This window comes from Sciurus vulgaris, assembly GCF_902686455.1.
Source record: "Sciurus vulgaris genome assembly, chromosome: 10".
Lineage (NCBI taxonomy): Eukaryota > Metazoa > Chordata > Mammalia > Rodentia > Sciuridae > Sciurus > Sciurus vulgaris.
The window spans coordinates 59,095,662-59,108,991 of record NC_136470.1 but is presented as its reverse complement, the minus strand read 5'-3'; the positions used below and the strand labels follow the sequence as shown (position 1 = coordinate 59,108,991).

At 38.7% G+C, this 13,330-nt stretch overlaps 1 pseudogene across 1 annotated transcript in view; it reads left to right on the top strand.

Annotated features, from left to right (window-relative positions):
• Positions 1 to 11,725: 11,725 nt before the first annotated feature.
• The window catches only part of LOC306637632 (myosin-15-like), a 51,228-nt pseudogene continuing 49,623 nt past the window's right edge, over positions 11,726 to 13,330 (top strand). Inside the window, exon 1 of the transcript in view lies at positions 11,726 to 11,827. The product of the transcript in view is annotated as a myosin-15-like (transcript). The remainder of the gene's footprint in view (positions 11,828 to 13,330) is intronic.

Below are 13,330 nucleotides of genomic sequence, written 5' to 3'. Positions count from 1 at the left end.
TTGAGGTCTCAATCCTCCTGCATCTGCCTCCTGAGCCACTGGGATTACAGGTGTGTGCCACCATGCCCAGTTCATCCATCTGTTTTTCTGAAACCCCATTCCAAAATAATATTTTAGAACCAAGTTTGAAAGGAACTTTTAGCTACTGGTTATTAAAGCAAGAATGGTGATTTACCTGAAAATGGAAGGCTTCCATATTATAGAATTCTGGTAAAAGTTAATTAGTTGCATTTCTCTTGTATGCATCTTGGGGACTTTAGCAGATTGAATCATGCAAATGAATCCTATCTTGGAAGCATTTTGAAATAATAAAACCCTGAGAAATGACATTTCCTCTTTTTTTGTAAGTAACATGATTACCATAATATCAGAATCTTTAATTTTTAAGCAATGGTAAAACTCATGTCTGAGCACATGAAAATACAGTTCTAGAATTTCAGAGAAAGTCTTTTAGATTAGTCTATAATAGGATTAGATTACTCAAAAAATAACCTTCTTCATTGCTAAGAAAACACTATTATAATTATGTGTTTGAGAAACTCCTATTTGGTCAATTTCAGGAAGAAAGTATTTATCTTAATGGTTTGAACTATCTTTCCCCTCCCAGGAGGGAAGCTCATCCTATGTATTTAGTAAATTCATATCACATTGTATAGATTTGTAAATTCTACATAATTTCCTATATTCCTCAGTACAAGTCAATTTAGTAGGTGCTTTCTAATTTTCTTACCATGATTGTTCTTTCTACTCTTGCCTGTGGCCTTATATCTGCATATTTTCACAGAGGAATTTTTAATTGGGAAAAATATTTTCATGTACCTTTTGATAACAGAAATTCCATGACAGAGGAAGAATTTTGATTTCTAAATCTAGTTTCACAAACCTATTTTATGCCAAGAATGAGAGGCAAGGAGTCACCAGATAATTTACAAGGAAATTTTCAGAGGGCTTTCTGTTTGAGTCTCTGGGCATAATCAAACAATGACCTCATGCTGATTTGCCTATTTGCCATCTACAGTCTAAGAGAGGCTGTTTCCACACTTACATTTTCTTGCAGCATTTGTCTGGTCACCTCAGGTACTAATAACTGGTATGTAAACAACTGCTAAATTTGAAATTTGTTGGAGTGCTAAGAAATTTTCTGCTGAAAGACGGAAAGCTGAAACAAGTAATAGTAAGAAAGGAAGGAAGGGGGAGAAACATTTTTAGGAAACTAAAGAAAAGGAAGAGCATTTCAAGCTGGCGGCCTAGAGGGAGGCTGCATTTCAAGTTGCTCCAGGACTCAGGATTCAAGAAGAGGAGATATTGAGAGACTTGGGACCAACTCAAAGCCGCTGGGTGAGTCTCTCCCGTTGGGGAGGCATCCCGGAATGCAGGGAATTTTGTGAAGTAGAGTTGCTCAATGAGATACCCCTCCCCCCACTGGAGCAGTGAACTCGGACAACTGGGAGCATCGTAGAGGAGGCCGCTCAGCACAGCGCTGGGACTCGGAGCAACCCACCAGGGCTCCGGGCGGCTGCCCAGAGGAGGAGCTGCGTGGTGAGCTGTTTGGACTCAGAGTGACCGCTCCTGAACACCGGGGGGCTGCCCGGAGGAGGAGCAGTGGGTCGCTTGGACTCGGAGTGACTGCACCAGGGCTATGGACAGTTGTTGGGAGGAGGAGGTGTGCAGTGAGTTGCTTGGACTCCTAGCAACCGCACTGGACCACGGGGGAGCTGCCTGGAGGAAGAGGTATGCGGCAGGTCACTGGGGCTTGGAGCAACTGTATGGGGCTCCAGGTGGCTGCTCAGAGGAGGGGCCGCATAGCCAGGCGATTAGGTGCAGAGCAGGGTCCCAGGACCTAGGAGGCTTCTTGGTGGAAGAACCACACAGAGACAAGCTGAGGGGCGGAGGAAGGTTCCAGGACTGTGGGCAGATTCTCTGAGGAGGGGCAGCCTAAGGAGACTCGTCTGCGAAGGGTGAGGCTCCCAGGCCCAGGAGGTAGGGCCGGGCCCCTGGGAACATTGCAGAGGAAGGCAGCCCAGCCAAGGCAGTAGTTGTAGATTGAGGGAAACCTCTAGGAGGGGAACTGACCAGCGAGACCTCCCCACCAGGTGAGTCTTCCCTGCCGGGTGAGGTTTTCCCACAAGGATGGTAAAACCAGAGACACAGGCCCAAACAGGCCTGCCTCAGCCCGCAGCCTAGTTCCCCTTTGGATGACCATTGGTCAACAAGTGGAGGCACCTCTTCCCACTAGCAGGGAATATACCCCACCTGAAGGCCACCACCCCTAGAGAGGCAGCTTCCTTGTGAAGCACCGCATTATCAACTTCCTCCAAGACTTCAGCCCACTGAAGGCTAAGAGGGGATGTACTAGAAATCTTCAAGGACTTATAAGTCAATAGAGGAAATCTGCAATATCTCCGCGGTCCACTGATACCTGAACAATTTGAGAAAACAAGGGAAGAAAATGCCTCAAACAAATCTAGACGTTACATCAATAAAACCCAATGACAGCATGGCAGAAGAAATGACAGAAAAGGAGTTCAGAATGTACATAATTAAAATGATCAGGGAAGCAAATAATGAGATGAAAGAGCAAATGCAGGCATTGAATGATGAGATGAAAGAGCAAATGCAGGCATTGAATGATCGCACCAATCGACACTTAAAAGAACAAATACAGGAAGCAAAAGATCATTTCAATAAAGAGAGATATTGAAAAAAAAAACAAACAGAAATCCTTGAAATGAAGGAAACAATAAACCAAATTAAGAACTCCATAGAAAGCATAACCAGTAGGATAGAAAACCTGGAAGACAGAACCTCAGATATTGAAGACAAATATTTAACCTTGAAAACAAAGTTGAACAAACAGAGAAGATGGTAAGAAATCATGAACAGAATCTAAAAGAATTATGGGATATCATGAAAAGGACAAATTTAAGAATTATTGGGATTGAGGAAGGCTTAGAGAAACAAACCAAAGGAATGAGCGATCTATTCAACGAAATAATATCAGAATATTTCCCAAATCTGAAGAATGAAATGGAAAATCAAGTTCAAGAGGCTTATAGGACTCCAAATACACAAAATTACAATAGACCCACACCAAGGCACATTATAATGAAAATACCTAACATACAAAATAAAGACAGAATTTTAAAGGTTGTGAAAAAAAGAACCAAATAACATTTCTGAAGATTCATCACTTATGTATAAAAATGCATTAGATTTATGAGCATTGATCTTAAAACCTGCTACTTTACTGAATTCACTTATGAGTTCTAAAAGTTTTCTGGTGGAATTTCCCAGTTCCTCTAAATATATAATCATATCATCGGCAAATAGGCTCAAAATGGATCAAGGACCTTGGAATCAGATCAGAGACCCTGTATCGTATAGAAGAAAAAGTAGGTACAAATCTTCAACATGTCGGCTTAGGATCAGACTTCCTTAACAAGACTCCCATAGCACAAGATATAAAAGCAAGAATCAACAACTGGGATAGATTCAAACTAAAAAGCTTTCTCTCAGCAAAGGAAACTATCAGCAATGTGAAGAAAGAGCCTACAGAGTGGGAGAAAATCTTTGCCACTCATACTTCAGATAGAGCAGAATCTAATCTGCAGAATCTATAAAGAACTCAAAAAATTCTACACCAAGAATGCAAGTAACCCAATCGACAAATGGGCTAAGGAAATGAACAGACACTTCACAGAAGAATATCTACAAGCAATCAACAAACATATGGAAAAATGTTCAACGTCTCTAGTAATAAGAGAAATGCAAATCAAAACCACCCTAAGATTCTATCTCACCCCAATTAGAATGGCGATTATCAAGAACACAAGTGACAATAGGTGTTGGCGAGGATGTGGGGAAAAAGGTACACTCATACATTGCTGGTGGGGTTGCAAATTAGTGCAGCCACTCTGGAAAGCAGTGTGGAGATTCCTCAGAAAGTTTGGAATGGAACCACCATTTGACTCAGCTATCCCACTCCTTGGCCTATACCCAAAGGACTTGAAATCAGCATACTACAGAGATTCAGCCACATCAATGTTCATAGCTGCTCAATTCACAATAGCCAGATTGTGGAACCAACCTAGATGCCCTTCAGTTGATGAATGGATAAAGAAACTGTGGTATATATACACACAATGGATACAATTGGTATACAATGGAATATTACTCAGCCATAAAGAATGATAAAATTCTGGCATTTGCAGGTAAATGGATGAAAATGGAGAGTATCATGCTAAGTGAGATAAGCCAATCTCAAAAAACCAAAGTACGAATGATCTCACTGGTAAGTGGATGATGACACATAATGGGGGGTGGAAGGGGTTAGTGTTAGGGTTCGAGTTAGGGTTAGGGAGGGTGGCAAGAATGGAGGAAGGAAGGACTGTATAGAGGGAAAAGAGGGGTGGGAGGGATGGGGGGGAAGGGAAAAATAACAGAATGAATCAAACAACATTACCCTATATAAATTTATGATTACACAAATGGTACGCCTTTACTCCATGTACAGAGAAACAACATGTATCCCATTTGTTTACAAAAAAATTTAAAAAAAGAAGGTCACAGGTAAAAAAAAATAAAGAAAAGGAAGAAAGGAAAGAAAAAGTAGGGAAGAAAGCAATTGAAAGAGAATGAAGAAAAAAAAACAAAGTTGGAAGGATTGAAGGTAGTAGAAAAACTAAAGAAAGATAGATGAGTGGAAGGAAGCAATGAAGGAAGGGAGAAGGAAAGAGAAAATCAGGAAATCAAAGTAAAATTCTTTTAATTAATGTGGGTACATACACATTTACATGTGTACATACTTGTATGTGTTCCAGTATACTTGTGTATGATTGTGTGTGTGGCTCCCACTGTCCTACATTTTTTTTAACTTACTCGCTCAATCCCCTTGCATGTAGCGATTCTCATCATGTAGCTGCAGACTGCTTTCCTCTTCTTTGTCGTCCCAGCATGGGGTGGCCTCCATCAGGCTGCTTTCTCTGCTGCTTCCACATCCTCATCCCAGACTCTAATTGCCACTAGACTGCCTTCTCAACTGCATCTGGCATCTAGGTGTGTGTGTCACCTCTGAACAGCCTTTCTTCCCTGCTAGGTCCTGTCTGATGGCTTTTTGTAAAGGAAGGAATAGTGCTCTACTATTGTTTATGCCAAGGTATGTTTTGAAACATAAGTCATGTCACATAACTACTCTTCTGGAAACCTCTTCATATCTGAGTTTACATGAAATGAAACCCCACCCTTTCCTGTATCCTATGTGTTTTATAAAATATGGCTCTCGTCTATCTCTCAGACTACTATATATCCCCTTTTCTCTTATGGGCTAAACCACAATACAACTTGTTTTTCTTTAGAGTTTAAAACATAGCAAATATTTCTGTGTTAGAACTGTTGTAGTAGCTACTTACTCTATTTGTACACTAAATACAGTAGGGATCACATTGGTTTCTCTTATGTAGTATCTCCAGTGTTTAGTGGGTTTTCTGGATTGTAGCAGATTTTCAATGAATGTTTGTTGAATGAATGAATGAAGGAGTATGCGGAACAAATATTACATTTCTCAGTTTTTAAATAAGAACATTGAGGCACCTAGAAATTCCACAGTGCATTCAAGAATACACAGTAGCAACAGGCAGATCTGAGGAGAAGTCAGGACCACTGCTAGTTCTGGCAGTCATTCTAGCTCCCTCCAAACATTAACTGGTTCTATAACCTCTCAAACTCATATTGCATTTTCTTTTCTTTTGTACTGGGGATTGAACCCAGAGGTACTTAACCACTGAGCCACATCCCAAGCCCTTTCTTGTATCTTATTTAGAGACAGGGTCTTGCTCAGTTGCTCAGAACCTTGCTAAGTTGTTGAGACTGACTTTGAACTCATGATCCTCCTGCCTCAGCCTCCCAAGCTGCTGGGATTACAGGTGTGAGCCACCATGGTGCGCCTGTGCTGCATGTTTTTTAATTTTGGGAATAAATAGTCACTTTGAGAGTCATATGTATAATGAAACCATTGTGATTGTTTGGAAGTTTGAATAGGAGATTGAGTTCTGTGTTCAACTAGGGAAAATTCATCAGGATGCACTTTGATATGAGAGGTGCACTATCATTCACTGACGTCAAGATCTGTAAGTCACTATAGTGTTACCTAATTATTCCCCCCTCTTTTTTTTCTCAAAATTTTGAAATTCTGGGGATCAAGACTTGGGCCTTGTACATGCTAGGCAAGCACTCTACCACTGAGCTATAGTCTCAGTTTTTTTTCTAAGTTTTGCAGAAACATCTAAATATGCATTTTTATTCATTTTCCACCCACCCTGATTTATTTGAGAAATCTCCCATGATTTACTAGCAGCCTGAAGAGAGGAACTACCACATATTCTATCAAATTCTATCTGGAAAAAAACTTCATGGCAAGATCATGGAGTTGAGAGTCATTATAGAACAAGATAAAGAAAAAGCAGGTTTCAGGGTCTGGAAAATGTTGCTTTAGGAACATTTTTTTTTTTTCCTTTTTCTTTAGGCAGGATCTTGCTAAGTTGCCTAGGCTGGCCTCTGACTCAAAATCCTTCTACCTCAACCTCCTGAATAACTGAGATTACAGGCATGAGTTACTGAGTCTGGTTCTCTTGTCCATTTTAAATCTCATTTTTTTCATACTATGAATTAGGAAACTAAACCAATTATAGAATCAATGTTCCATAATTCTATATGGGTACAAAGTAAATGGCAACACTATTATTCAATGTGGTAGTAAAAGAAAGAAGAGTGCTTAGAGGTAGAAAATATGCCCAGCACAGTTTAATGTGTGTGTGTGTGTGTGTGTGTGTGTGTGTGTGTGAGTGTGTGTGTGTGTGTGTGTTTTAAAAGTTAGAAAATTAAAGACCTCAAATGATTAGAGTCACATGGGTGGGGATAGACAAGATAGAGAAGGGAGATATTCCCATGGTGTGTGGTGATCAGGGGGAATTGTATAAGAAAGGGAATTTGGGTTGGGGTATGAAAAAGGGGAAGAGGATTTATGAGGAGAGAGTATCTATGGAAGAAGGAACAATGTAAACAATACCAGTACAGGGCAAATCAAGAGCAGGAACAGAGACCAAGTTGACTGGAAGAAAGGATTTACATAGAGGAACAGCAAGATTTTATTCTGATGGGCTCTGCGTGCAGGGACTTGGGAGGCTGTGCATATATCTGTGTGTTGTCTGGGTTTATGGGGTAATATGAGGTCACTGATCCTATCAAGAGCTAGAGTGATGGGCAGGATGGCCAGGAAGCAAAAACATTAGATGGAAATGATTGTGATAGAGTCAGTGTGAGATGACAAGACAGTTACCCAATGTAGTGTCTGTGGGAATGGGGGGAAAAGAGACAACTTCATAGAAAAATTGACAAATCTTGTTACTGAGTGAATATAAGAATGAGGTGGAATGATTATTCAAAAATTATTATCAAGTTCTACAATTTGACCAGGATAACTGCTATGAACAAAAAAATAAACAAATTATGGTGCCAGACAATGAATTTCATGTATTCAGTCAACAAATATTTGTACTGTGGGTCTGCTCTGTGTGCAGCAGGCACTACGATTTAAACATGACGGATTGAGTGGTTATAGACAGTGCCTTGCCCTTGTGAAATCACATTTTAGTATGGACGACAGGCAACAAACAAGCAACAATGTGATAAATAATAAAATTTCAGAGAGTGGTAGGTCTATAAAGAAAAAGTAGGGTGAGGGCTAGGGAGAATGGGATTTGGTAAGATTGTGGGTCACTTTATTTTAGATAGAATGGTCAAGCAATTTCTCTAGAAGACAATATTTTTGCAGACGCATGAATGAGTGGGGGAGTGAGGAGGCAAAGATTTCCAGGAATAAAATTCCAGGAGGAGAGAATGATGAGTATGAAAGCTTCCAGGCAGGAATATATCTGACTTCTTTTCAGACTCGCGAAATAGTTGATGTGGGTAGTGGAGAGGGAGGGGGAAATAGGCAGGTGCCAGATCATGTAGCACCTTGCAGGTCATCACAGAGAGGATTTACATAGTGTTTTACGTGCTCTGGGACATCATTGGAAGGGGGAAAAGACAAGCTGATTCAGTTGCATTTGAGGTGAGCCATTGAAGACAGCAATGTTCCCACAGGAGTGGATGTGGGCTAAGGTTGCAGATATAGGCTAGCAAATTTTGGGGAACAGTTCCCCAAGTTCATTATGTTTAGATAAAGAATGGTATAAATCTGGCAGCATTTTGATTGCTTGGTCTTCAACTCCTGATTACCCCATCAGATGGGAAAAGTTCTGCTAACTAGAAAGTTGCTATTGCCATGGGTATAATTTGTGATATGTAAGCAGTACCTATTTCCTTGCCTCTCCTCCACCTAAACTTGGAAATATATATATATATTTAAATTAGCCCTGTCAAATATAACTTTCTTAACATGAATTTCTATGCTGTACAGGGAATCTGAAAAATAGGGTCTAAGTAGGAACAATTATGACCTTAAGATTTCTTTGCGTATCTATGATTACTGATATGTAGAACCATCAGATGTTTTGAACTCTGAAACATTCATGTTTGTCCTGAAACCATTTATCTTGTGTCTTTTGGGGCTGCTCAGATTGATTACTGTGCAATGACTGCCATCTGGTGGTCGCAATTGAGTATTGTCACTCGTTTTCAATATTCATTGTGCATTAACTGTAATTTTGAGAAATATTTTTAAAAATTATTAGGTAATCTTTCCATCCATGTTGCAAAATAATAGTTTCAGAGAATCCTAAGGATTGATATAATAAGGAACATTTTAGCAATATGAGGATTATGTCCAGATTTCTTAAAATGCAAGCATTTGTCTGTACTACAAAAGAATCTGGTATAGAAAATCACAGCCTATTCATTGGAGGAAACTAGAAAATGAGGTGATGTGTTACCCAGGGATAGCCCCCATCTAGTGACCATATGGTCATGGATGCCCCTTCTCTCTTTGACTCTCAGTTAAGTCTGATCCTTGTAACAGGTGTGACTAAGACTCACTGCCTCAGTTCTCTCAAATATGACTCCTTCAAAATCCTTTACTATTACTACCATCTGTTTATCTTCTACCTATATCTTTCTCCCCACTTCTCCACTCTCTGATACCTTTTACCTTTCTAGATATTCATTGTACCTATTCTTGCTATTTAACTTGTGAATACGTTCTAAGAGTAGAGATCAGTGATCAAGAATTCCTGGCTTTATGGAATCTTTGAAACTTTGCTAGCACCATAATTCTCACTACTTACAGTGTGTGAAAATCATAAATAGTGAAGAAACAACCTATGGAATATGAGAAAATATTTGTAAAGTATACATCTAATAAGGGGTTAATATTCAAAATCTATAAGGAGCTCAAACAACTCAGTTGCAATAAAACAAACTAATTAAAAGTGGGTAAAGACCAGAAAGCAGACAAACAGATGGCCAATAGGTTTGCAAAAAAATGTTTGTGAAAAAATGATTCTTAAGGAAATACAAATCAAACTCACATTGGATATCACCACACATCTGTTACATTGGCTATTATCAAAAAATAAGAGATAGCAAGTGCTGGTGAGGATGTGGAGAAAAATCAACCTGGCACACCATTGCTGGGAATGTAAATGAGTTTAATTGTCATGGAAGATTAGGTTGGTTCCTCAAAAAAATTAAAGTAGAACTACCATATGATCTAGTAATTCAATTACAGGTATATATCCAAAGGCAATGAAATTGCAGCTATTGTGAAAATAACCAAGACACTAAACCAACCCATGTCCATCGAAGATGAGTCTATTAAACAATGTGATTTATGCACAAATGGAATACTATTTATTCAGTAAAAAAATGCTATCCTATCATTTTCAACAACTTGGAAGAACCTAAAGAACATTATGCTATGTGAAATAAATCAGGCATTTATCAGAAAGATAAATGGAGTGTAATCTCACTGGTGGTATCTCAGTCAATTAAGTTCAGGAGATCTATTGTACAATATGGTGTTTAGAGCTAATAACAATGTATTATACATTTGAAAATTGCTAAAGAGTAGCTTTTAAATATTCTCTTGACAAAAAAAGTATGTATGTAAGATAGTGGCCAAACTAAATAGTGATACATGTATGTGTGTGTGTGTGTGTGTGTGTGTGTGTGTGTGTGTGTGTGTACATATGTATATATGTACATATATTGAAACACCATATTGACAACATAAATAGAATTTTGTCAATTAAGAAAGAAAAATCATTTAAAATATAAATACTTAAAATACTTTAAAATTTTATGCATTGCATTTTTATTAAAAATAAATGTTGTATTTGCCATTGCTTGAGTTCTTTTGGGCTACTTCAATTTCTTTTTTAACACTTGTTTTATGAAACAGCTGGACCTAGAATGAACTTCGTACGTTTTGTTTATAGTTGCTAAGTGTTGGCATATGTATTCATATGAGAAACTATTACCAAAATAAAAATAATGCCCATATGGACTGAAAAGTTTCTTCAGGATCATTTATAATCCCTCCCTGCTGACCTTCCTCACTGAGCTCTCTCTTCCCACTCCCAATCCCTAGGCAACTACTGTTATGCTCTTTGTCACTATAGGCTAGATTGTATATTCTAGCATTTTATAATGCATAATTATATAGTGTGTACTCTTTTCATCTGGCTGATTTCTACCAGCATAATTATTTTGACATTCTTCCATGTTGTAGCTCATTTCTTTGTTTACTGAATAACAATTCACTGTGTGGATATTACAGCAGTTGTTAATTCACTCAACTGCTATAGATATTTGGCTTGTTTCCAAATAGATCTGCACGAGCATTCCTGTAGCCCAATTTCTTGTTTCTGAGCTTGAAGTTCAGCATAATAGATCTTCACTTCAATGAGTGATAAACAGGAAAACGTGACCAGCTCAAAATAACTATCTCAGGAGCAAGTGTTGGGTAGTGGGGTTAGAGGGATTCTGCCAAGTCAGCTGATGATGCGCTGCTGACAGCCTGCCTTGTCTTTGACCTGCATTATGTTTCCTGATGAAGTGAGTCACATCAGGAGTCAGACATGTCAGTGGTACAGTGTTAAACACGGTAGCTGATTTATGAATCCCTTGAAAGTCAGACTCAGCCTCCTAAGAGTGAGGATGTGATGTGACAGGCTATACTGCTAATGTTCCCTGGATACTGACCCCAGGGTCTGGCTGCTTCCTAGCCTTTGAAGCTCAGGTCTGTTCTACTTATAATTTTACAAAACATTTTTTTTTTTTTTGTCCTCTGGCCCTCAGCCATGAATCTAGGCTGAATTCCTGTTTTTAAAGTTTTACCAACACACATTATCTGCCTTTTTACCCCAACACCAATTCAAGCTGCTGCAATTGAATTTTTGGATTTGGCTAGCCTTGTCTTTTCTTGTGAGGCATTAAAACATAACTGACAAAAGAGGACAAAAATTGATTAAAGAGGTTTGGGTCTAGAACATGAATTTTATGTGGCTTGTTTACAAGTATGCTATAAGTTATAAGAGTAATTTGTAAATATTGGTCAATAATTTTCTCAGGGCTGGGGAGATAGGTCAGTTGGTAGAGTGCTTGCCTTGCAAGCACAAGGCCCTGGGTTCGATCCCCAGCACCGCAAAAAAAAAAAAAAAAAAAAATTTTTTTCTCAGACTTTCTAGATTTCTCTAAATTATTTAAATGATAGTTTCCCCCTATAGCCATGCTCCTGGTGTCTGCAAATCCCTCTGACTTTCATGTTTGTTCCTGTGCAGTAGTTGCTGTGGAGAGCCTGGATGATGCTGAAGAATTGCTGGCCACAGAAGTAAGGCTTGTTCATCATCAAAGCAGACTATTGATGACAACTAGGAATAACAGAAAGCATCTTAATTCTCCATTCTTCTTCAGGGACTTGCAGAAGTGACCCTGATGGTACAGGGCTGCTTCTGTTCGAAGTTTACTGACTGAAAGTGCACATTGTCAGTGGAGTAACTTCGGAACCATGGTAAGAAATAGTATATAATACTAAAATACTGTAGTATTTAGTCTGTTTTACTTTTGTATGACCATTATGGTTTTTTTATTTGTTTTTCAATGGAAGTTTATGCTCATACTGCATATATACTATTTGGTTTATAGAGATTGCCTTTTTAATTTCATCTGATAAGCATTCCAAGTGTTGTTATAAATTCTTTAGAAACATTGAAATTTATTTTAATATTTTATCAGGGATTTGTCCTATTGTTTATTGTGACATTCTCCTGTTATTTAACTTGAGTCTTTTGCCCCCTACCCTACTCTGGTGAATCTTTGTAGGTGAATACTTTCTCTGCATATCATATTCACCTCATGCTAGAGTCCTAAAAGTGAAATTACTAGGCAAGGAATATGAATTTTTTATGGTCTCATGATGCATATTCTAAATTAATCACTAGAAAGATTGTAGCAACCTTCTCCCTCCTGGAATATATGAGAATGCACATCATATTGTTTGCAGCCACCCGCACAGTGGGTGAACAGTTAACCGAATGTAGGCTGTGAGCTTGCTTGAGAAAATAAAAGTCAATATAAATATAGTAAGAAATAAAGACAAAGGACACGAAAATGAAGATGCAGCATTATCTGGTGGGTGATCCACGCTCTGATGCAGAATGGATCTAACAACGGAATGAAAACCTGTGCATTTATTATATAGGTGTGAACATTAAAGTGTTTCAGTGTGAAAAATTTCTTGAGGTAAACAGAATGAAGTTGAGAAAAACAACTTGGTGGGGGCTTAGCAGTTTACGTCCATCTCTTCTACCTCTGGGGCAGCTGGGATTTGAAATCAAGGTTTTTGAAATAGTGAATTCCACAACAAGCATGGAATCTTCCTATCAGCAGGAGTCACCTTGCAAATGGGTGTTCCCCTGGCGTTTTTGCACCACCGAGTTCCCAGAAGCAGCTTCTCACTGTCCAAGGTTTACATAGTTCAAAGCAATGGTTTATATATTGCTCACGACATCATATGACATACAGTGTCTTCTTTGGATACAATTTTGTGATGATGTGGTTTTTCCTAAGCACTTCCTTTTGCCAGTCCTTGAAATGAGTTCGCTCTGGAAGAGCATATGGGATCACAAGAATGAGTGACCCAATAGATATAGTGCTTGCTGCCATAATCATGAAAGACAAAAAAATTTTATATAGCAAGTTAGTGATCTGTTGCTAGAAGGGAAAGGAAAGGAGCATGGTACTGATGGATTTTTATTTTTATTTTCTTATGATATTAGAGATTGAACACAGGGATGCTTAACCACTGAGCCACATTTCCAGCCCTTTTTATTTT